At 42.1% G+C, this 24,439-nt stretch overlaps 1 protein-coding gene across 13 annotated transcripts in view; it reads right to left on the reverse strand.

The window, feature by feature from the left end:
* The window catches only part of CREB5 (cAMP responsive element binding protein 5), a 430,944-nt gene that overhangs the window by 146,305 nt on the left and 260,200 nt on the right, over positions 1 to 24,439 (reverse strand). The window lies entirely within an intron of this gene.

The following is a 24,439-nucleotide window of genomic DNA, read 5'->3' on the forward strand; positions in this document are numbered from 1 at the left end:
AGAGGGAGTTAGAATACGTTCACCCTCAAAATGAGAACAAGCTATGGGTCCCCCCACTGGCTGGGGGAGCACTGGTGTGGGTGGGGCCGTCTGTGAGTTTTAAAGGATACAGGGAGGACAGTGTGTGTGTCTCTTTTGTAATGACAGAGGGAGGAAAAACAGCCTGGGGTGGTTGTGCGGGGGAGTCAAACATTATCCTTCACAAAGGACAGTGAAGCCCTTTTAATGGCGGAATTCTACCCCTCACTTCACACCTCTCCTGCTCAGGACTTTACCTAGAACTGTCCAGACACTTGGCCGCTTTGTTAGCACAGCTTTTTAACTCTTTCTTCTCTCCGTTTTTTCGTCCCCTCACCCTTAATGCCTCCTTCAGAAAGAAAAGAAAAAGTAATTTTAAAAAATGGGAAGTTCGCTAGAATTTTTTTTTTTAATGCCACAAAAGCAGAAGAAAGGCATGCGGTTGCAATTTATTTTTTTTTCAAAAATAATCATCTATTGCCTCTCGTCGCTTTTTGTGATCAGTGAGTTGACCAGGTGATACAAATGTTGGTCTCTTCGCATGTGGCCAAGCAGAAAAGATCCCAACTTCTAAACTCTGCTTTCAGAGAAATCTCTTAGCTTCTTAAAGATACCTGCTGCCAGGGGACAGGGCTGTTCATCTGAGTCCCTTGGAATTTCAATCAGAGCTTTAGGGACTATCACCAAACTCAGAGTGAAGAGTTAAAAAGCAAGGTTTGCCCAACAGTCTCCAGACCCTGGAGGCTGGGGTGGGGAAGAGCTTTCTCCAGCAGTCTGCCCTGGAGCATGAAATCCCCAATTGACGCTGATGCCACAGTTGCTCCAGTGACACCTTTATCAAGGCAGGCAGCTCTGAATTAGAGGTGATCAGCCGTAATTACAGCTGGCGCCACTGAAGCCTGTGGCCTGACAGCGGCAAATGTGGTTGTTATAAAGTTTGGTCCACCATGTCAGTGGCCTGTATAACTCACTTACGTCTGACTCGCCAAGCAGCTATTGATTTTTCTTCTGATGCAGGGAATAAATAAAACAAAATCTCCAATCGCTTCTACCACCCTTTCCACTTCAAGGCAGGATGATAAGATTTTATATAAATGACTTTCTCCTTTTTATAAGAGCCATCGACCATGTTGGTTAATATAAAGCTGAGGATTTTCACTTTTCCTTCTCCACTCCCTACAACTTGCCTTACTTTTCATATTTAAATGTTATTATTTTAGACATATCAAAATGGATATGTGGTGCTGGTTTCCAAATTGACATCTTCCTGTAACCACAAGGGGAAAATGCTCTCTACTGTATTTTTCTTAGACCCTGTTCCAGGGACTGGGTTAAGCTGCTAGATGGTGCTTTTTGTTTTTGACTTTTTTTTCACTGAAGTAACTAAAAGGGACCCTGTGCTGTAGGTAAAGATTTATATAAAGGTACCTTTCTTGGAAAGTAACAAAGGAGATGGCAGTTTTGGCCAAAGCCAGGCACAGACCTCTCATGAGACACACCAGCATCTTTGCTCCTGCCGGGAGGAAGAAGAGGCCAAAGGTTCCAAGGCAGTGAGGGTGCCTCTGATCAGGGGGTGACGTGACCAATGGGTTCAGTGCTTCTAGCCAAACTCCGAGGGCCCTGTACCTGATGATGATGAGGTGATGATGCCACTGGGCCAACAATATGCAGGACACACTGACACTCTAATAAAACTTCTTTGGAGTGCTGGCCGGAATCAGAATCAATTTCAGAGTTCAAAGGGGTCTGAGTATTACATTTGCACTTGCCTTCTGAACATAAGTACCCTCCCCTTCCCCGCCATTCCAAATCAGGCATTCTCACTGGCTGATGGGCTTCTCCCCACCTGAAAAGAAAGCCTGCTTTCCTATTTCCCTTCCTGTGAGCAGCTAATGATAGAGAATATCCTGTTCCCAAAAGGAAACTCCCCTCCGACTCAAGAGCTTCCTTTTTCACCCATTTGGCCCTCTCATCGCCTCTCCCCGCTAGCCCCCTCCATGTCCTAGTTGCTCTTCTGAAGAAGGGGGGCTTTGAGGATCAGGGTTTTAAGATGCTGTAATTCCAGCAGGAGCTTTCTTAGAAGTAGCCCCTGGCCAACAGGCTAGGCCTCCAGATTAGCTGACTTGCTCAGGAATGCTTACGACACTCTGCTTTCAGAACGTGTCCTCCTTGGGGAGAGGGTGGTGGGTACCGCGCAGCTGTTCGGTGTAACTCACATACTCGCAACTCCTGATGAAATGTTCGGCTCCGAAGAAGTGAAAACCTCTGAGATCTGAGCTCAGAGCTCAGAACGGATTTGGACTATCTCCAAAACAACCCACTAGAAAAGCACAACTTGGACTGCAGGAATGAAGGGCACAATAGCCAACTAAAGTAAACTTTGTGTGCCTGGGTGAATTTCTTAGCTCCAACACATTACGGAAACACACAGCAAATATAAGAAATGATAACGATCCTTCCTAGACAGAGCTGATTTTTTTTTTCTTTTAAGTCTGAATTTATTTTCCTCAAGGAAAAGCACATCGTCTTCTTTCAGACATTGTTTTTAAAATTTAACCCACGATTCCTACAGTCCCAGTGGAGTTTGAGGGGCCAGATAATTTCAGAGTTAAATAAGCTCTAATGACTATCACATGTACCCAGCCATAAACCTAGTATTAAAAATTATTCAGAAAAAAAAGTGGCATCTCTTCCTTTTTTAATTTATAATAACCATCCAGGTGGTTTTCTAAGGCCTCCTTTGCAAATTGCTTCCAGCGAACCTTCCGGTCACAGACCACTGCATACCCACATGGTGTCATTCAGCGTTCCCTTCAACTTGGGTGTCCCGTGTTTTCACAGTGGACAGAGGCTGAGGGGCTGCCTAGGTCAACCTGTGCAGCATGCTTCCTAAACTGTGTGCAAGCAGGATTCGCTGGTTTGGATGGCTAGGTCTGCTAGCGTCAGCTCCTGGCACTCCCAGGGAGAAAGCAAGAGAGTGGTCAGCCATTGGTTACTTCTGTCTTGTACCTACTGTAATTCCTACATCCCAGCTCTGGCTCCAAGTACCCTCAGGCAACTTGCTGGCCTTCCTTGTGTCCAAACCTATTTTTGATATTCTGAAGTGGCGATGTTGAATGTGACAGACAAAGGAATGAATTTCTTATGATGGAGGCATCGGGAAGCCTTGGGGGTAGGTACTGGGAGGTTATGAGAGACCTTCGATCAGCCCTAAAATATTATCATCAATTCTGCCTACTCATAGTGTATTTTTCCCCCTAACTTCTCCACCTGTAAAATGTGAATGTCGTTGTATCACTCGAACGCATCACAGTATCTGAAAAGCAGTTGACGCTCAATGAATATTTGTTGGATAAATGAATGAGTGAATGAATGAATAAAACTCCTCGGTTCAGGCGTTACCTTTTCCATGAACACCTTGCTGGACTACCAGGCTGGGGTAGAAATGTCCCTTTCTCTGGGCTCCTGGGGCATCCTGGATCAGATTCTACTGCAGCAATAAGCCACTTATGGAAAGTACCCATTCCATGCCTGTCTTCCTTGGGAGTCGTTAGGTTCTTCAGGGCAGAGAATGGGCTGATCCATCTCAGTTCCCCTAGCACTTAGCAAGCACCTGACTCACATATAGTAGGTCTTCAAGAAATGTGACTGAACTGAGTGACGGCAGCACAGGCTGCTCAGTCTTCCCTGAATATGTTCCCTCCTAAAAGTCCTTTTCCCCTTTTCCATTCTTACACCTCTTCCGTGGCTTCCTTAAGATCTGGGGCTTCTAGAATACCTGGAATAATAATAATAATAATAATAATAATAATAATAAAAAATACTAGAAAATGTATTGGTTGGCCTTGTCCATCCCTGCACTATGTCATTTCTCCTCTGGGGGCCTTAGATTCCTCTTGCTTCCCTTTCCCAAAATCCACACGGCAGCGATGCCAGTATGAGCACCAGAGCAGCTGACATTAGACTATTTCCACCAATTTCTTATATAAAGCATCCAGGGGAATTGAAACTCTAGGTGAGAGGACCTGGCATTCTCCTATTGGTTGGGGTGCTTCTCATATGGTTGCCGGGGCACCCTAAGGAAAGGGAAATTGCCACTGAGACTTACTCATCCCTAAAGAATGGTGGCGTCAGTTCTTTTTTTTTTTTTTCCTGTTTTATTGTTTTACTGAGAAGTAATTGACACACATCACTGTATAAGTTTAAGACAGCGTGAGGGTCTAATTTACATACATTGTAAAGTGCTTGTGTGGTGTCTGTTCTAACCAGCAGTTCCTACAACTCAAGGTTAGGACTACAGGAAGAACACAATGATAATGATGGAGGACAGGCGGTTCAAACATCTGTGGGTAGAATTACGTACAGGATCAGAGGCTAATGGTGTTGCCAGACCGCACTGAATTCATGTTCTGGTCTCGAGCGGAGCCGGGACATGGCTGAACAGGACCGTCTGGGGAACAATCCTGCTCTGCTCAGGAGAGGGGGGCGCCTGATGGCGTGGGAGAAAGAGGCCTCTACGGCAGGCTCAGTAGATAACCTTGGTTAGGAGAGGTTATCTACCAAAGTCCCATTGTCCCTGTAGACAAAGTGTGGTGACTGGCCTCCTCTAGGGTGAAGTAAATGGGATGCCTAGGGTGCAAAATTTAAGGAGGCATGCACTCCTGGGGGCATATTCAAGGGCAGGGCAGCAACTGCACAACCTTGAGAGTGGGTGCCCCACTTGCCTCCTTGGTCCAGGCCCTGAGAGTTGAAGACTTACTGCTCTCTGGGTACTTCATGAGCACCAGCAGGGATAGGAAAATGATATCAGGAGAGGCTCTGGGCCTACCCGGCCAGCTGGGGAGAAGTGGGTCATGCCTGCAACGGACTGGACTTTTCCTCGGAAGCATCACTTCCATCAATCTTTCCTTCTTCTCAATTCCATGTCTTTCAGCTTGCCATTCTATTCTCCCCACCATACTTGTTGGCTTGTGTGAAACATCAAAATTATGGCCTTGTCTATCCTCTCTGTTAAAATTTGCAGAAATTGATACTTTTCCTTGTTTTGTAGCTATTGTATGTCTCATTGCCACATATATATATACACATATGTAGACATACATATATATGAACATACATATATACACATATATTTACATATACATACAATAGCTGACTATATATATATGTACGTGTCTATATATGTGTGTATGTGGACATATATATGTCACCATTAGCCAACAATTATTCAGCACATATTTTGTGCTGTGCATCGTGTTAGGTGTCCCACAGACGTTAATTCCTTTCATCTTTTCTGTAACACCATGAAGTAGGCACTTTCATTATCCCCATTTTATGGATGAAGAAGCTGACTCAGGGGTTTTAGCAACTTGCCTGAAGAACACAGTGGAGCTGAGACTTGACCTAAAGTTGTCTGATGCCAAAATCAGGGATGTGACCATGACACCTCAGTATTTCGTATCAGAGCACTCACACCTTCCGTAACCCAGATGTTCCTGGTGACCTGGGCTAACCTGTGTGTCCTGAAGCAAGCAGTGGTCTGGGTCCCAGCCATCAGAATGGGAAATGTGTGTCTTATGAGCTTCATGATTTTGATCAGAGAGATTTTCCAAAGGAGGAGAATTTCCAAAGTTGAGGCAGAGAAAAAAGAAAAACTTTTTTTTTTCTTCTTTTTGTGGTACGCGGGCCTCCCACTGTTGTGGCCTCTCGTTGCGGAGCACAGGCTCCGGACGCGCAGGCTCAGCGGCCATGGCTCACGGGCCCAGCCGCTCTGCGGTATGTGGGATCTTCCCGGACCGGGGCACGAACCCGTGTCCCCTGCATCGGCAGGCGGATTCTCAACCACTGCGCCACCAGGGAAGGCAAGAAAAACTTTTTATGACATAACATCAAAAAGTAAGAAATGGAGTTCCCCTCTCTCAGGTGACGGGATGGTGCTGCCTGCCTCATACCCCTCACCTGGTCTTCACCACCTCCTCATCACACCCTGAAATCTCATCCGGGCCCACATCCTGAGCCAACACTGCAAAGTTCATACCTACAGCTCTCCTAGAGCCCTCACGCTGCTGGTTTCCGAGGCTCCTTCTTTCTTGCTGGGTCTCTTCATTTCACGGGGAGGAAAAAATGTGCCTACCGGAACCTGACCATCATTTGCTGAGAATTCCTATCTGGAATGCTACCTCTTTGCATAATTTTAATTAAAACACTGGGTGTCTTCTTTGTAAATAGTGACCCCCAAATACTTTGCAGTTGCACAAAAAGGCTTTCTGAAAAAAGATGACTTAACTTGTTTGGATAATAGCCCTGAGAGTATACTCTATTAGCTGTTTTCATTGTTAAACATTTTTAAATGAAAAAAACAAATGCAAAAGTAAGAATGAATTTGAAGAGGTTTTGAGGGTACTAGAAATAAAAAGGAAGGCTTAAACTTGGAAATTGTATTTGTGGTTGTTTTTCTTTTCACAGAGATTCCAGCTATAGGTTCTGTGTGTATTTAATAACTGACCTCCCCTTACTCTGAGGAGAGAAGTTCACCAGCACTGATTTATTCAGAGGGTTCTGAGAGAAGAACGAGCCCTCCAACACTCTTCCCTGGAGGGGATGAGAGGAATTTTTTTTTAACCCCAAACATGAGGCTCTTGGGTCTTCCAAATGAAATTATCTATGTTTTTATTAACAGAGCCCCTGAGTTAAAAAGTTGGTTTTGATAAGAGAGAATAAATGAAAGAGAAAACTGCTGACATAATATTTTGGTTTCCAAACCCACTTCCACATTCTACTTTCCCTCTCAGGATTTTACATGACTCTGGTGTCTGTATTTACACCAGAAATCCCAGATAGAAAGGTGCAGTTAATCCTGCCTTATGCTGAAATTCAGATCTAGACCTTTAAGACAACAATCACAGTGACACTTTCATATGCATGGCTATGTGTTCCTGTCTTTCTAGACATGTAGCGCTGTACGATTCATAAATAACTTAGTCTTGTCCTCTCCATTCCTCTGAGAGAAAAAGTAGATGTTATGAATGTCCAAGGGGTCTTTAGGTTTGGAGGTAAAAGATCCTAAATTTCTCATTCTCCATAAGCTTTAGAATTCCTCTGATATTAATAGAAATAGGGAAGAAGGAGAGATTCAAGCACCCCCTGGGCCCATCTGAGTTCCCAATGTTCCCACCCAAACTGGAAAGCATGCTTTTAAGTTGGTGTTGGAACATGCTTTTCTGGAGCAACGATCCTCCTTGAGAATCTCATAAAAACTGGGAACCCTCCTTTTAACCATGGACCCCCAGGTTAAAAATCCCCAAGAAAAATGCATGCTCTCTTTGTATTAAACTTAAGCTATGCCCCTTTACAGGGAAAGGAAAGCAGGCATGCACAGATGAATCTCAATGCTTTGAAGGCTAACCCCCAGCCAGGTACTATAACCAACCAGCAGACCGGGGTGCTTTTCTAGTTCAGTGGTTTTCAGATTTGGTGTACCTGAGACCAGATTAAAATGCAGATTCCCAGGTGCTGCCTCAAAGATTCCAACAACCAAGGTGGGGCCTAAGTATGTGCATTTTTAAGCAAAACTCCCCAGATTTTGATGCCACTGATCCACAGACCACACTTGAAGAAGACTGAATTCTATGTGGCCATCCTTGGTCCCTGAAATAGTACAAGCAAATAAACTAAATAAATAAAAGAAAACAAACAGAAATACCTGTGTATTTTCCCTGCTGTTCAGACTCTAAAGGAGCTGTGATTTTCTTTCACCTTTTTTTTTTTAAGGTAAAAAGCAAAATAATCTGCCCTAAAATGATCAAGTCTTTAAAAACCAGCTTTCCCAAAACAGGATGCCTAAAAAGGATGGAAACAAAACATATGTGTTCACAGTAACATAACGCCATCTAAACAGTCTATGGAATTATGGTCTCCAGGACCCCCGATAAGATTAGGGTTTCCTGACCTGTGGCTGGTGTAGCAAGGCATTTCTCTCCTATGTTTACTATCAATGCTTCCAGATGTTTACTTTGCAATATTCCCAGTCTCCTAATGACAATCACAGGGAGGGTACCTTGGGGAGGGGAAGGAAATATTAGTGGTAACTGAGGAGTGTATTGCATGGTGCCCGCCCACCACAACTTTGGCATAACTTGGTTATCTTCTAGAACTTTAATTGAACATCCAGCAGTGGTCCTGGTTCGGTATACAACAGAATGCTACAGATTTCTGCACAGGGTCCCCTTCTCTGGGGTTCTTTTCTTTCTCCAAAGGATCTCATCAAAAGTTTTTCAGAAGTCTTTTATTTCTAACCTCATAAAGTGCCAGTCCATCCACAGACCCAAAAACAAGAGTGACCGATAAAGGGGGATGAGGATTATGACCTGTGAGTCATCAAGGGCTGCATCTACTGCTAAGTGGGAATGAAGTGTCTGAATTACGATGATGGTCCTTGTAATTTCTTTTGGACCAACCCTCTGTCATATTAATATGGTCACAGCACCACTGAAACAGCTATTGAAATAGACACCACATACCCGAGCAGGGGACAGACAAAAGGAAAAACCTTGGGAGGTGCCAAATGTCTGGGAAATAATGCTGCAACAGAGGTAGCAATGCTCTAAGAGATAAAGGGCAGTGAACATCAAAAATAATGATGGCTATGCCAAAAGCAAAGAGGTGTCTCAAGCATTTCTTTGGTCACTTACTACCCTTCTAGTCAGGGGCCATCCTACCCCTTTCATTCTGACATTTGTTGCAGCTTTTTACATCCATTTACTCAGAGGAGCTTCCTGTTGACAAAAGAGGAAGACTTCCAAGATTTGGGGAATGAAGAGATATTGATCGTTATTAATGACTCTAATCTTTGAATGAAATAGTTTGGGAGTAGCCATCTTCTTTAAAGTTCTGGATACTTTCAGAAATGAATACTCTATAATTGCCAGCAAACTGCGCTTTCCATTTGGTGAAAAAAAATCCTTCTTGTTGATTTCTCATAGTCCAACCCAGAGTCTTCCCTGTCTCAAATCTGAGATGCCTTTGTGTGTGAGAGCGCATGTGCACCTTATTTCAAACTGAAACAGTATCCTCGATGCAAGGTTGCCTAGGGTAGCACAATTTTGCAAGGTTAGACGGTTTTGAGCCTGGAAGGCCCCATAACTCAGTCTGGGGCAGCTTCATTTTAATTTGTCAAAAGTTTCTGTTATTTTAACAAAGGCTATTTGGTGTTACCTGATATCTCTTGGCCTGGCCAAACCTCAGCAAAATTGAGATCCTTTTGTTTCTCTCTCCTCTCCTCTCCTCTTTCAATATCTCTGTCTACATTTCTTGATGTCCTTTTGTTCTTAACTGGTTTCAAGTCATCTCACAAAAGATTTTAGCTGATACAGGCAAATTTGTGGCACAGTATATACTGAGAACTCAAGGAAATGCAAAGCCATAAGGTCTTAGGATGGTATTGGAGGCACCAGTACAGAAGATGGGAGGGAAGTGTATCGGTAGAAGGATGCTGCTGAGCCTTAGGTTCTAGGTTTCAGGGAAACAGCAGAAAGCAAAACCAACAAGGTCTCAGACTTCAGGGAGACAGCATTCTAATGGATGGAAAGAGATGATAAACTAGTAAAGAAACAAATAAATAATTACAGATAGTGAGAACTCCTACAAAGTAAATAAAACCTGGTGATGAGATGGGATACTGGGTGTGGTGAAGTCTTTCAGATAAAGTGTTCAGGGAGGTCTGCTCCAAAGAGATGACATTTTACCTGAGAATCAAATAAGGACATACAGAGGTATAGGTATAGATATGGGAGAGAAAGTGTGCAGAGAGAACAAACTGGATTGACGTGCTAAGACGGGAAAGGACTGTATGTGTTCCCTGCAGGGAAAGAAAGAAGGCCACCAGGGAAAGAGAAGGAGAGGGGAAAGAGAGAACCTGGGAGAGGTAGGTAGGGGTCTTGCAGACCATACCAAAAAGTTTCTATTTTATTTTAAGGCAGAGAGAAGCCATTGGTAAGTCTACAGAAGGGACTGCCATAATCCAATTTGTATTTTTAAGAAGTTGCATTAATTGCTGTATGGAAAATGGACCGTCAGAGGGTAAGAATTCAAGTTTGGGGATCGGTTGAGAGATTTCGCAATAGTCTGGAGGAGTGACGATGGGGACTTGCACTAAGCTGGCAGCAGAAAACGTGGGTGAGGAGACCACAGAGCCAGGAGAGACCGAGGTGAAGCCAGCAGCACCTGAGTGGCCACAGGAGCAAGGAAGAGGAGGCAAGGAGGACTCCACATTTTTGACCCGATCAAGTGGGTAAATGCTGTTGCTATTGACCTTGATGACCTTGATGAAGAAGACTGGTATTGCAGATGACTTGCGGAGGGGGGGAGACTTTTGCTCTGGACAAGTTAACTCTGAGGTGTCTAGTGACATACAGATGGAAAAATCAGGAAGGCAGAGGGGTAGGAACATCTGAGCTCAGCAGGGCAGTTAGGGCTGAAGACATCCATTGGGCATCAATTCCAATGCATTATCTTGAAAGCCACAGACTGGGTAAGTCTCAGAACTGAGTCATGCAGGCCGCTCTTACAGAAAGAGGAGGGCAGAGGAGGATCAGTTAGTGAGGTAGGAGAAAAATCCAGGAAGGAGGCAGGGGAGAGTCCTGAAGTCAGTATAGGTACAATAGTCACTTCAGATGACCAAGGAGTACAAATTTACTGAGAATCATCTCTCCAGTCCCTCCTGTGGCTCCCAGGCTTGTAAACATCAAGAAAGAAATTACTGTAATGCAGAGAATTTGAAGATTTTATTAGCCAGCAACAAAAGATAAGGAGCTTTAAAACAATTCTACATGGGGCCAAAGCTTTTAGATACCCTCTGCCTGGGTACTTTCCCCTTTACAATTCACTGCTCTTGAATGAGTTAAAACATGGCTCTAACACTCAGATAAATATTTTAGTTTTTATTAGCAAGAGATAAACTTCCTGTCAACAGAGGCTTCTGCTTTACCCATTACCATTTTTGAGATTTAGCAGAAATGATAAAATTGAAATTATCCATGAGCTTTAGATGGAGAACTTCTTTTGTCTCAAAAGCTAGGGAACAAGATTGAAAAGAAAATCCTAAAACGTGTCTTTAAACATCAAACTTTACTGTATGTGATTTTAAAACCTCTAAGACATTTCTCACTTGGAGATGGTCCCAGGTCGGTTTGGGAATGTGGGCTGCCAACAGGTTGTAAGAGGCTGCTTTCCAGCAGATGTTTTCTAAAGAAAACAAATATCCTGGGACACGTTTTAAAATGGGGAGGTCCTTTGCAATGTGTGATAGATACTATTCATTCTATTAGACCTGGAGGCCCTGGATTTTTTTTTTTAATGGAGAGACTTGAGAAATTTACCACCCCAAATTTCAAAAACCAAATAATACATCTTAAAATTGGAAAGTTAAATTGTGGATGTTTTTATGAAAATCCTTATGTTGTTCCAAGTAAATCCAAATTTTCCTAAACAGTAGTGGCATTGGGTTTAAATAAATCTGTCCCTCCTCTGCAGATGGCCTATATTGACTTAGAAAGGGCAATGGAGGGGAAGGATGGGGGTGGGTGGGTCTCGGGGTGCAGGAAGCCAAGGTAACTGTGAGTCTAAGGGCTACAATGTTTAAATGTGGGAGAAAATCAGGAAAATATCCTAAAATTTTCAAAATATTGTTAACATAACCTCATAAGGTGTTAGACCATGAAGATTCTAAAGACCAACTTTCCTCATTTTGCAGGTGAGAAAAGTGAAGTACAGAAAAGGGTCATGAGCTCAAAATCACCCCAGGCCCCTGTGCCTATTTCAGAGTTCTTTCTACTACACCCTGGGCGAGAGGCCTGGTATCTCTGTGTTGTGGAGAGACAGTCTCATTGTGTGATCTTCCTTAATTCGTTCTTGGCTTTGGGCTCTTGCGAGGGGAGGCTGTGCTCTGAACAAGATGTCAGCCAAGGGGCATTGGAAATGGCCCACTGATTCAACAGCTGGGGCCCAGGGCATTTCCCCTTAACTGAGTCAAGACGGACAGTCTCTGTCAATCAGAATTTGTCAGGGCCTATTTCGTAGCACATTATTAAATGCCCTGATGTTTTTGTAACCAAATAAATGCATTATGAACAGGACACTTTTCCTGCAGTTCTGTACAACATCCTGGCTCTGTTCTTAGAAGTGGATGAAAAGCAATAGGGACTCTGGCCACAATCATGCCAATTTATATGTTACAAAGCAACTGTTACCTCATTTAATCATCCTAGAACTTTTCCCAAGGAGAAAGCTGAGGTCGGAAAGGTGTAAGGACTAGACCAAGAGCACAGTTACTAACTAGATCCCAGGTCTTCTGACCTCTAAGTGTGGTGTTTTTTCCATAATATAATTTGTCTGGAAAACTATTAATTTTTCATAGTATAATTCCATAATATAACTTGTCTGGCCTCCTGGATGTGTGTTTTTTAATTTTGAAACGTGATTTTTGTATTTGGTTAGCTGGGGTGGTCGGAACTCTTGTTTTTTCCCATTCATTATGTTGGTTTTTTTTTTTAATTGTGGTAAAACAGACATAACATAAAATTTACCATTTTAACTTTTAAATGTACATTTCAGTGGCATGAGGTGCATAGTTGAACTTTGGAGGTAGAAAAGAATAGGGAAGTGTAATAATAATTATTATAAACATAAAAACTAATCAGTAAATCCTTACTACATGCCAAGCAATGTGCTAAAAGCTAATCTGCAATTTCTCACTAAATAAACGCAAACCTTGCTTCAATTCTCATCCCTCTTTTACAGATGAATAAACAAAAGTTCAGAGAGGTTAAGTAACTTGCCCAAGATCACACAGCTGGCACGTGGCAGAGACAAGTCCCAAACCCAGGCACTTGATTGATGTATTCCCACTCTAATCCACCACACCTTGTTGCTTTTCCTTTGGGGTCACTGTTAAACAAAACAAAGAAGAACTGAAAGGCTCAATTCTTCTTTCTTGGCTTCATTATCTGGTTTGAACACTCACATGTAGACTGGCAACTGAGTAACCCAAGTGTTACCAGAATTTAAGAAGAAGTATTGGAGACAGGGAAGAAGACCAAAAGTCTCTTGCTTGTCTCCTGACAATCTGCAAAATTAGGATTGCTCTCTTCTAGTTGAAGCTAGCAACATCTAAGGTACCCAAACTATGCTTATGCTAAAGCTAATTGTAAGAGAGCCTCAGTTTTTTGAGAAGAGATCATGAAAAGCAGGAAACATATTTCTAAATAGGAAGTGTCTGTATTCATTTTGCAATAAATGTCACTAAATAACTCAAGCAATCTAGTACACACTTTGGGATAAGAGATTGTTGTAGGAAATGTAATTATAACTTCATCAACAAAGCAGGCTGCTATAGACTGATGGAAAACATACATGCACACCATATAAATATGCACACACCTGTATATTTCTATATTAGCAAACTTCTGTTGTCTTGACTTGTATCGATCTGTCCTCTCATGCTTTTGAGATGGCACATGGGAAATAGGCAGAATTAAAAACAAACTTTGGACAATTACCTCATATAAGCTACTCTAGATACAAGTATTCGTGGATGAAATATGTTTATACTATGTTTGGATAAACTGTCAGCTTCTCTTAATCTGCATTAATGACTATAAAAATATTTCCAGTGACAGAAACACGGTAGCCCCTAGAATCCCAAACTCAGGTACATGGTCTTAATGGAGAGGTACACTTAAAATCACCTATTAAAAGGCAGTGAACTCAAATAAGCCTTTTTCAAATTCTGTGCTAACTGGTCTTAAAAACGTTTTACTTTCTATCACATGCAGCAAGAATATTCAGAGTGACATCAAGGGAAGGGGACGGCGGGACAACTGGTACAGAAAGCAAGAAAAGAAGCCCCGGGGAGCTGGGAGTCCACGGTGATCTGATGCCTGAGTCCCCAGAGCCACCCTTGGCTCCCAACTGAGAGGTACCTCCTTATGGCGGGCACAGGAAGAAGCAGACCCCAGGAGCAGGTGAAATCACAGAAACAAATATTCTTGACACAGGAAACAGACTTCCAGAGCTTACAGCAAAACAACCAGTGCTTTACTACTGTTCTAGGAGCCACAACAAAACCGTCCCCTGATGGCCCAGATGTGAGGGTCCTGTGTTGGAGATTAAGTCCCATAGTGTTTTATTGTTGTTTCTTTTTATTTTGAAATAATTTCCAATTTTCAGAAGAGTCACAAAAATAATACAGAGCCTTTCCGTACATTCTTCATGGAGCTTTCCCTAATATTCACATCTTATTTAACCCTGGCACATTTATCAAAACTGAGAAACTAACACTGGGGCTTCCCTGGTGGCGCAATGGTTGAGAGTCCGCCTGCCGATGCAGGGGACGCGGGTTCGTGCCCCGGTCCGGGAGGATCCCACGTGCCACGGAGCGGCTGGGTGAGCCTGCGCGTCCGGAGCCTGTGCTCCGCAACGGGAGAGGCCACAGCAGTGAGAGGCCCGCGTACCGAAAAAAACAAAAAAACAAAAAAATAAAACCAAGAAACTAACACTGGTTTGATACTATTAACTACAGACTTCATCACTTTTTTCACTAATTTTTCTCCTTTTAAAGGATGCCATCATAATGGGGCTTTCATCGTTTTATTTCCTTGCTCAAAAACAAGCTTTCAATTGTTAACTGAAGTAAACTGTTCTTCAGTTATTTGGTTGCATCCTATATTTTTAGAATCATCTGCCACTATTCACCAGCATATATTCTATAAGGTTTGTTTACAGCCAAACTGGACATGTTTGCTCTCTCTCAGCACAGTCTCTCCTGATCTTTCCTACATCTATGACTTTGCTCACACTGTTCCTTCTACTTGAAACATTTTCCAGGACTCATGGCTCTATCCCTTCTTTAAGGCTCAAATCACGTGTTTTCTACTTCAAGAAAGCATTCCTGGTGCCTCATGTCAGACGTGTTCTTTCTGGCCTAAGGATCTCTGGTGGGTGGAACTGGTGCATTTCTTGTGCTACACACTGGGAAGGGTCCCACCAGATGGGACATCAGAGCAGGGCAGGGTGGAAGGGCAAGGCCTGGGCAGCTGAGGTCAGTAAGAAAGGAGACCCTGACCCCTGGAAGACGGAGGTAACAGGAGTCCCTGGATAAGTATTGCTGTGAATTTCGGAAAAAAACTTCACACGCTCACCCACTGGTAAGACCCAATGCCTTCGAATGCTTGAGGCATACCAGTAGAATGTGGTTCCAATATAGACTGAAATCATATCTTAAAAATAATATAAAAAGAGCAAGTTATTTCCTACATTCCATTACTCTAACTGGAATAAAGACTGTTTTCACCCAAACTCTGTTTCGAGGAAACCCTAACTCTTCGTAAACATTTTTGTTCCAATTTTTGCATTTAGTCCTTTCCTTATGATATTAAAAATTGTAATAAGTAATTTTTTCTTTCGTAGCCATGCTTTAGGGGAAAACATATAAGTATTACTGACTATAGCAATTGTTTCATACCTCTATAATTCTACATTCAGATTTGCATAATTACAATAGAATTTTGTAGAGTAACAATATATAATAAACATGATTACTAAAAAATAAAGTCTGACATATCCAGAGATGTTTTCAAAACCCAGAAAATGGAAAGGAATGTATGACGTGACCCCTCATATTGTAATGCAGAATGTTGATTTTTTTTCTGCAAATGAAAAGATGTGATATGCTTTTTATTAGTTTTCTTATATATCTTTTAGCATTAAGTTAGCAAAGAAATTTAATAAAAACTGAACAGTATAAAGTGAGATCACGCATTAGACCTAGGAAGGGAAACTTCATGAATTTTCTTTACATACCTTCACAATGAATTCTGAAACAAATAGAGTTTAATAAAGATTAAAATATGGTATAACCTGGCTGTAGAGCATTTTATGAAAAAGTTTGATTTTTTTATATGACTATGCAATAGTCAAGGATGGGGAAATTATGCAAGAAGACATATAATTAACTTAAATGTGACTAAAAGGCAGACATGCAGTTTTTGAACCTTTAATTATCTTATTCACTGTAACTTCTTCTTTTTAAAGGCAAAGCAAAAGTTTAGAAAAATCTAATAATTGAATATTTACCAATTGTAGTTTTTTAAAAGTCTAACACATCCTTCAGATAACAGTATAAACATGGACTAATTTCAACTCCATTGAACAGATATTTGTTTTTGTTTCCTGGGCTTTGTCATCTTAGGGAGACAGGCTGGATGTGACTTCAAAAACAACTGTATAGAAAAATGTTTATTTTATTTGCAAACTTAGAAATATTTTGCAAGTTTACAAATAAACAGAACAAATTCTTCTCTTATGTAGCACTGAGAAGGTTTTTTTTTAACTGTTTCATCTTTTTTCTTTTCTTTCTTTATTATTTTTTATATCATCCAATGGGATTTACTTAGAAAATGATTCCTATCCCAAAGAAAATATTTAGGCAGATTTATTCATATCCTTGGTTTAATGTGGATAGAAGCAGCCTAAGCATATTTCATTGAAGAAAGGAAATATTGCCACAGTTCCTCTTACATATTAACAAGTGCTTTCTACTCCAAAAAGGTCAAAACATTCTATATCTTTAAGAATTTAAACATCCTCAAAACAGCAGCTTCTAGACAGGAACACAGTAGTATTTTAACTGCCAACAATGAAGCTTGATGGTAGTTTCAAGCAACTAGAAGGGCAGGGAAAGTGCTTACAAGAACACACACCAAGGACTAGTATCCTTGGTGGCTCTGGCTGGCATTGCAGTGGTCACCCTGGGACTGATCAGGTCCACCCAGTGACAGCATACATCTGAGAACTTTTAGATGTGGCTGTGCAAATCATCTGGGTTTGTCTAGAATGGATCTTTTAGGGGCAAGTCAGAACTTTCTACAAGATCCCAAGAGCATCAATCCTTGTTTCACTCTCCACATCAAAGGAGATCTCCAAATCTTGTTGCTGGTGACCCACTCGATCTAAGCAAAATTGATGGCAACCAGGCCCCAGTATACAGGCAAATAATTAGGGGCATCCTTATGAGATTCTTGAAATGGGATCTGGCCTGCAATGAATCACTTCTCTCCACCTTCTGCCTTTCGCTTCCTTTTCCTCCTCCCTTTCTCTGGGCCACTCCCACACTGCCTTTTACTTTAAATTACAAAAAAAATGTTTTAAAGCAAAAAAAAAAGAGGCTTTGGACCGATTCTCGAAAAAGCTGCACCTGCATATGTAAAGGACCTGTTAATGCCAGGAAAGGAAAGTGATTTGGGACTGTCTCAAGGCAGGGAACTACCCACTGAATCATCGCTGACAGGGTTTCTTTGGAGGTCTCCAGGGTTTCTTTGGAGGTCTCCCATAAGAACACCGACCTAGCCCAGCCCTGTTCAGCTTACGAGAGCTTAGCTAAAGGTGGTATGGCTGCCAGCCACATTACTCATTGGGGATATTGAGTCATATACGTTTAGAAAGGGTGGGCACAGAACATTAAATATCCCTAAGGTGTTTTGCAGCTGGAATGATGCTGCTGGGCCACAGAATGATGGAGCTCAACTTCTAATTCTGGGTCTAAAGTGCACGCCTAATCTTCATCACACTCGTTTCTTGTTTATGACCTAAACTTTTGGCAAACTGCCCCTTGTAACAGTGTTCACACATTTCCAAATAAGAATGTGCACTATTTTTTGAGAGGTGGAAATGAAAAAAGAGAGCACAAAGTACATTTCCTTAGACAGTTCAGACCATTTTGATCCATCCTGGGTGGAATGTCCTTTACTTGGGATTTTGTATATGTTTAAGCTGTAAGAAACATTCTTTGTTCTTCCTTGTGCTTTAGACTTGCCTCTTAATTCTACTTGGGCAAGTTAACCTCAGAAGTTAGATCATGTCCACAGTAACGTGCATGAAATTCTATCACATACCTCTGTCTTGCTCTCCATTCAGGTTGAATGCAATCTTTGAATACTGGCTTTGCAAGGAGAGGAATAAACCTATCTTTTCTTTCAACCACTGTTTGCTGAGACTTTATCGGTTCAAGCCATCCTCCCACCATATCCTTCCCAAATTCCTCTTTCTTATCAAAAGAAAAAAAATTGATAGTGCTTGCTTGTCTGTTTTTTCCCCTCTACCTTCTTTATAAAGTTCCTAAATACATTCTTTCAAGTTTCATTTAAACTGGGGCATTTGGTAAGTTGATAGTTACAGCATGCTCACAGCTGTGGGAAAACTAACATTAAAAAATAACCAGCTCAGAAAAATGGCCCATGCACAACATCTTTGAGTTTTTATGTTTTATTAGCAATTTGGACTCATTACTGTTTGGGGGAGGAAGGAAGGAAGGAAGGTAGATGTTTCTGCAAGCTGTTTCTTTAATGTATTAAGCCGAGTTTTCCAATCAGGTTTAATACAACCCTGCCCGGTCCTTTCAGATGGGCTACAGGACATTCCGGAAATGTTGAGCATTGGCTCCCGTTCTCTTCCACCCCCCCAACCCCCAACCCATACCTTTCACTCCTCCCCTATTTCGCATCACTGAAATTAATTATCCCAGAGCAGAGGTCAAACTGGGTATTTCATGAAGCTTCCATAGCAAAATGAGGTAACCTCCTTATCTCAACCCAATATGCTCTCTGATCTTTCCTAGCTTTTGTCTTCTTCATAGTCTTTTGGGCAACAGCAAGATTACCACTTACAGCTACCGCAGTGTCACTGTGGTTTTGAATTATGACAGCCAGAAAGAGCTGGGTAATATTTAATAGCTTGAGATCACAGACTTTGCTGACACCATACTTAGCCAGGTCTGTCTTTCTTTCAGAACTCTCATTATTTGTACATGTTCTGTGACTTCTGGGGAGAATATACTATTTCTAAAACTCTCTTCTCCTTTCCTTCTTGCTCTTCCACTATTAATCACCTCCACCTCCCTACCCGAAAAAAGCTGCCCATTTTGCTATGGAAAAACATTAATGTAGACGAAAAGAGTTCTGTTTCTAATCTTTTATGCCTTTTGGTGAATCTTTGGGATATAAAAACAAACTGCATGCTGAAAGATCCTCTGTGGCAAGCCTCAGGAAAATCACCAATTATCACATTTGAGAAAATGTTCAATATACAGGCTTCACGTTTTCCAACTCAGTTGCTACTCTTTGCCTAGGAACACAGGAAGGAGAACGATGGAAAAATGGCAGGCACAAGAGGAATCGGAAGAATGAAAGAGGAAAAATCATTTATTTAAACCCCTACCTTCAGAGGAAGGAAGGAAGGAAGGAAGGGAGGGAGGAAAAAAGGAGGTGGGGAGGAAAGAAAAAAGCGACTTATAATATTTTCCTCTTTCCACAGACAAAACTATTTTTAAAGTTCTATAAGGAATTGAAACTGGAAAAGATTGGGGATCTGAAATATCATATTGTACTTGAAGGGCTGAATTAGCTCGTTGCTCCTTGATTTGACACATAGCTGGAAGACAAGAATGTTAATTCCACCTCCATCAACAAGATGACTGGTTCAGCTTGTATTTTATGACAAGGCTGATAGCTCTCCAATGGAAAGATGTTAGAGAGCAAGTAAGCAGAAAAGTCCCGTATGATGGGTTTCTAGGGCCGTACAGCTCTTAAGTGAGGTCCTGGGACCAGCAGCATCAGCAACACCCGGGAACTTGTTAGAGATGCAAATTCTGGGCCCCAGTCCAGACCCACAAATCAGCATCTCTGAGGGTGAGGCCTAGGAATCTGAGTAATTGCCTTCCAGGTAATCTTTCTGCGGGCTGTTTGAGAGGCACTGTAAATACCCTTCCCCCCAAAGATTTCAGCCTGCACTTGGGAAGGAACAGTAATGATCAATCCCTTGTTTGATAAAATAGTAGGAGTACTAATGCACAAGAAAGAACACATGACAAGGTGTAGAAGAACACATTTCTCCAAGGAGGAGGAGGGGAGGGAGAGGGATGGCCTGGGAGTTTGTGGTTAGTAGACGCAAACTATTACATTTAGAATGGATAAAAACAAGGTCCTAATGTATAGCGCAGGGAACTATATCCAATCTCCTGGGATAAACTACAGTGGAGAAGAATATAAAAAAAGAATGTATATATGTGTATGACTGAGTCACTTTGCTGTACAGCAGAAATTAGCACAACACTGTAAACCAACTATACTTCAATTTTAAAAAGGGGAAAAAAAGAACACATTTCTTATGAGCAAAGGAGAGAAGAGGGTAGAAAAAATGAGCACACACACATACATAAATAGGGAAGATGAGAATCATTAAATTCCTAGAAGAAAAATAAATATCAGAAAAATATGGGGAGAGAAATCAAATCACCATATAAGAACAGGCTTTCAGTCTCTGATACCTTGGTCTAGAAACCAGAGATTGTTCCAACTGGAAAATATAAATATGGAATCTTAAAACAGAGATTTATGGTCCCATCTTGCCTTAGGGACTCCTTGAGGCTTCACACAGCAGGGGGGAGATATACCTCCAGGTGATATCCTATCCACATACTGACACACACAAGAAGTGGATTTTACTAACAGAGGAAACTGTGATCTTTCAACTATACTGATGCCCTCACATATATCTTCCTCCATAGCAATGAGTATTAACTAGTAAACCTGATACTGAAACCAAACGGGCAGACAATAGTTAACTCATAAACCAAAGACTCTCCCATCCCTTCATTATCTTCCTTGAGAGAAACAGAGACAGAGCTTGTCCAGGGCTGAAGGTTCCAGAGAAGCTTCCTCACACACCTCACAGCATATTCATGGGTCAGCTCATCAGGGCTGGGGTGTGTGTGTGTGTGTGTGTGTGTGTGTGTGTGTGTGTGTGTGTGTGTGTGTGTGTGTGTGGTGCATGTATATATGTGTGTGGAGGGGGCAAGTGCTTATATCAAACTTCAGAGAGAGATGACAAGTCAGCTTTATGGTTTGGCCCCCAAAGACTTGCTGTGGGGAGCAAAAATCAACAACCCTGTGCTGTGCAGGTTTTAGCTGGCCAAGTTTAACCACCATTTCCTGCCAAGGCCAGCACGAGAGCGCGCTTACCCACACAGTGTTTGGAACGCCTCTCGGTGGTGGTGTAAAATCCTGAGCTGCGATGAAGCCACAATGGTGAAGTCACCCACCATTGGAGCTTTGTAGGTACTCAGGGGGTCTCTGCTTCATAAAAGTCCGAGCCTGTGGAATATCCTCTTGGGTTTTCTTCTCACCTTTTTTTGTTTTGTTTTTTTTGTTGTTTTGTTTTGTTTTTTGCGGTACGCGGGCCTCTCCCGTTGCGGAGCACAGGCTCCGGACGCGCAGGCTCAGCGGCCATGGCTCACGGGCCCAGCTGCTCCGCGGCATGTGGGATCTTCCCGGACTGGGGCACGAACCCGTGTCCCCTGCATCGGCAGGCGGACTCTCAACCACCGCGCCACCAGGGAAGCCCTCACCTTTTTAATCAAGGTTAGTGGCCGATCAGAGCCATAAGGCAGCCTTTTTAACTCCCTAGACCATCAGAGGAACGACCAGACTTTTCTTCTTCTTGCTTCCTTTAGTTTCCTCATCATGATGTGACTATGTTCTCTAGGTGATCAGGAGGACTGTGCAGCCAGCCGAAAGAGCAGCTTATTTTCCTGCTGTTAACTAAGGGGCAACCATGTTGTCCCGGGGGTTGGCATGCACAGACCTAACGTGAAATGCACTCATAGGAAATGGATCCAAACAAAGAATGTGTTTCCCTGTGACATGATGTTTCTGCCCAAGTACAGCAGGTCAGTTTCCTTCACAGCTGGCATGTTTGCCTGTTATGACAGGAAAAGCAGTGGTCATTTATAAATTTTACATTTCTCTGCAACTTTCATATTAAATCCTCATTATTCTCCCCTGAAAAATAATGTAATTGGTTCTCAAACTTTCTGTAAATGCAAGAGAAGGGTAGTGACCCAAGCAGGATCACCCCTGCCCCTGATAAGGAGAGGTGAATGAGTATGCCTTAAAGCCAGAAGAATCAGAATGAACTTGAAAAAAATCAATCAACTGTGGCTTACTTAACAGAGAAATAAAATTCAGAAAGTACCAGAGCTTTAATGAATTCTTTGACTGTTTCAATAAAGACAGGGAGTTTTCTTTATGAAGTTTAGTCTCTCTAAACCTAGCAAGTAATTTATGCTGACAGATATGAAAACAGCCAGATAAGGAGTTGAGAAAACTTTTCTTTTATGCAGATAGGGGGAGAAGCAGTTTCTAATGACATGGAGACTGGGTTCCATGGAAGTTAGGGGGAGAGGGGTGGGGAAAAGAGAGAATATTTAGGGGAAAATCTTTATTCCCATTCAGTATATTAATTTAAGAAACATTAAGCGTCTAGCAAAAGTGATATATTTAAGTCATAAACAAGTATGATGCAATAAATGCTATGGGAGCACAGTACGACGTGTCAGGGGAAAGACCACTGGGAATGGGGGCTGAGGAAATGAAGCATTTAAAGAAGGCTCTACTGGGGAGGCAACAACATCTGAACTGGGGTTTGGAAGCCAGGGAGAACAATATCAGAAGCAGGAGTCAATAAGATCCCTGAAGAAAGGGCCATGTTTCCATCCTCCACACCTCAACCCCACCCTTCCAACTAAGTTCAGCCTATAGCCAAAGCTCAGTTGGTACTCGGTGAATGGGTGTTGAAAGGCATTCAGACAGAGAATATAGCACTGAAGAAGACAATGTGACTTTTTTCCCTCTGTTCTGATCATATCTTCTAGAAAATCCTCAAATTTTCTGATCCAATAATGGTACCCTCTGTCTTTTTGCAGTATGATTGTAGTTTATATATATATATATATATATATATATAACTATATATATATTTCTTTTTTTTCCTTATTTCAAGGAGAGGTAGGTATATGCACTTGGTTTGCCATCTTGAGCCACTGTATTTGTATTCCATTTTTGTTTTTTAAACTCATCACTTATTAGAGATACCAAATCATACTGAAATTTAGTGTGATTTCATCCAATCCATACCGAAATAGATTTTCTTGCGTGTGTAAATTAGGAAGCAGCTTAACAACTAAAAATAATTGTAAAATGTGTTGTCACAAAATGATGTGTATTTCTATAGCTTTGTTTCCAGTTCCTTCTGCCAAAGGATACCATGAGGATTAATAATAAAATGTTGGTCAAAGGCTTTGGGCTCTTTGTACGCAAGCCATATCTGGCTACAGGATAGTGTCATGGCCTACTGAAAGAAGAATAAAAAACTGCTGAAATGGGTTTAGGAAGAGTGTGCAGCTGATACCTTAAACTTCCTCTCTAGTGAAAAAAAAGTGCCTTGTTGCCTCTTTTGGAGCCTGGGTTGCCCTCCTTTGCTTAAAATATCTGACATCCTATCAGGCATTTAACTCTGAACACCATTTCCATCTTCTAAAGTGCCACAGGAACTGATTCCAGCTGCTGAGGGACTTTCCAGATATTAAATAATCGCCTGCAAAGGCTTTCCTCACGGGTGCCTAATAAACAGGAAAAATCCCATCCGCCTGGCACACTTACTGAGTAGGCTGTTTAAAACAGACTCTCTTGCACATTTGTGAACGGGATGAGCCAAGAAGGCAGCGTCCTGAGGCAGAGGACCAAATAAAATGCTCAGTATCATTTTGGAGATCTCTCCACCTGAAGACTTATTATAAATTATGACATATATATCATACTTAGTGCCTATTTATGTGAATTTAGTACACAGTGAGACTTAAAGGTGAGAGAGACCTGGCCAATTGAGGGACTATTGAGGAAGCACTCATTCATGGCAAATAGCCTAGAGCATATCTTTGTGCTGTTTTTCTCTTATGACAGGAGGCTGCTATCTCTACCCATGTTTGTCTCCAGTTGTGCAGCAGCTGTCAGCCCTTTTCTTAGCCCCCTCCCCAAACTAGAGACTCAGCATGGCCTTCCTATCACCCCTTGCTTTAATCAGCTCGGAGTCTGAGAAAGCCAGGCTGCATCCTCCGGGGAACGCCAGGAACTGCTGGTGGGCCACTTGGCCAGACCTCAGCGAGCTGTCTGTACGATAGCGTCTCTCACGTTTCTCTATGCGTGAGTGCTTTATTCAAGGATGCCTGAGCTCCGAATGCAGCTGCAAGGACTGGCTTCTCTTGCAGTGAAGATAATTGCTGTTTGCACAGAACAGAGACTCTTGCCTCCACCACCAATGTGAAGCATCTCTAGCTTGTGTGACACCCCAAATGAGAGTCAATCTAACAAAAGAAGCCTTTAAAACAAAACAAACACTCCAATCCGTTCATGGGCAGAGGTATAGAGGAGGGGTGGTTTTGACCCAAATTCTGTTTCTTTCTGGGTTCAGGCAACCATAGAGTTGGTCATGAAATGAATTTTTACTCCGTGACTTTGGACATTCTACCCTACTCATT

This window comes from Physeter macrocephalus, chromosome 5 (genome assembly GCF_002837175.3).
Source record: "Physeter macrocephalus isolate SW-GA chromosome 5, ASM283717v5, whole genome shotgun sequence".
NCBI classification, from domain to species: Eukaryota; Metazoa; Chordata; class Mammalia; order Artiodactyla; family Physeteridae; genus Physeter; species Physeter macrocephalus.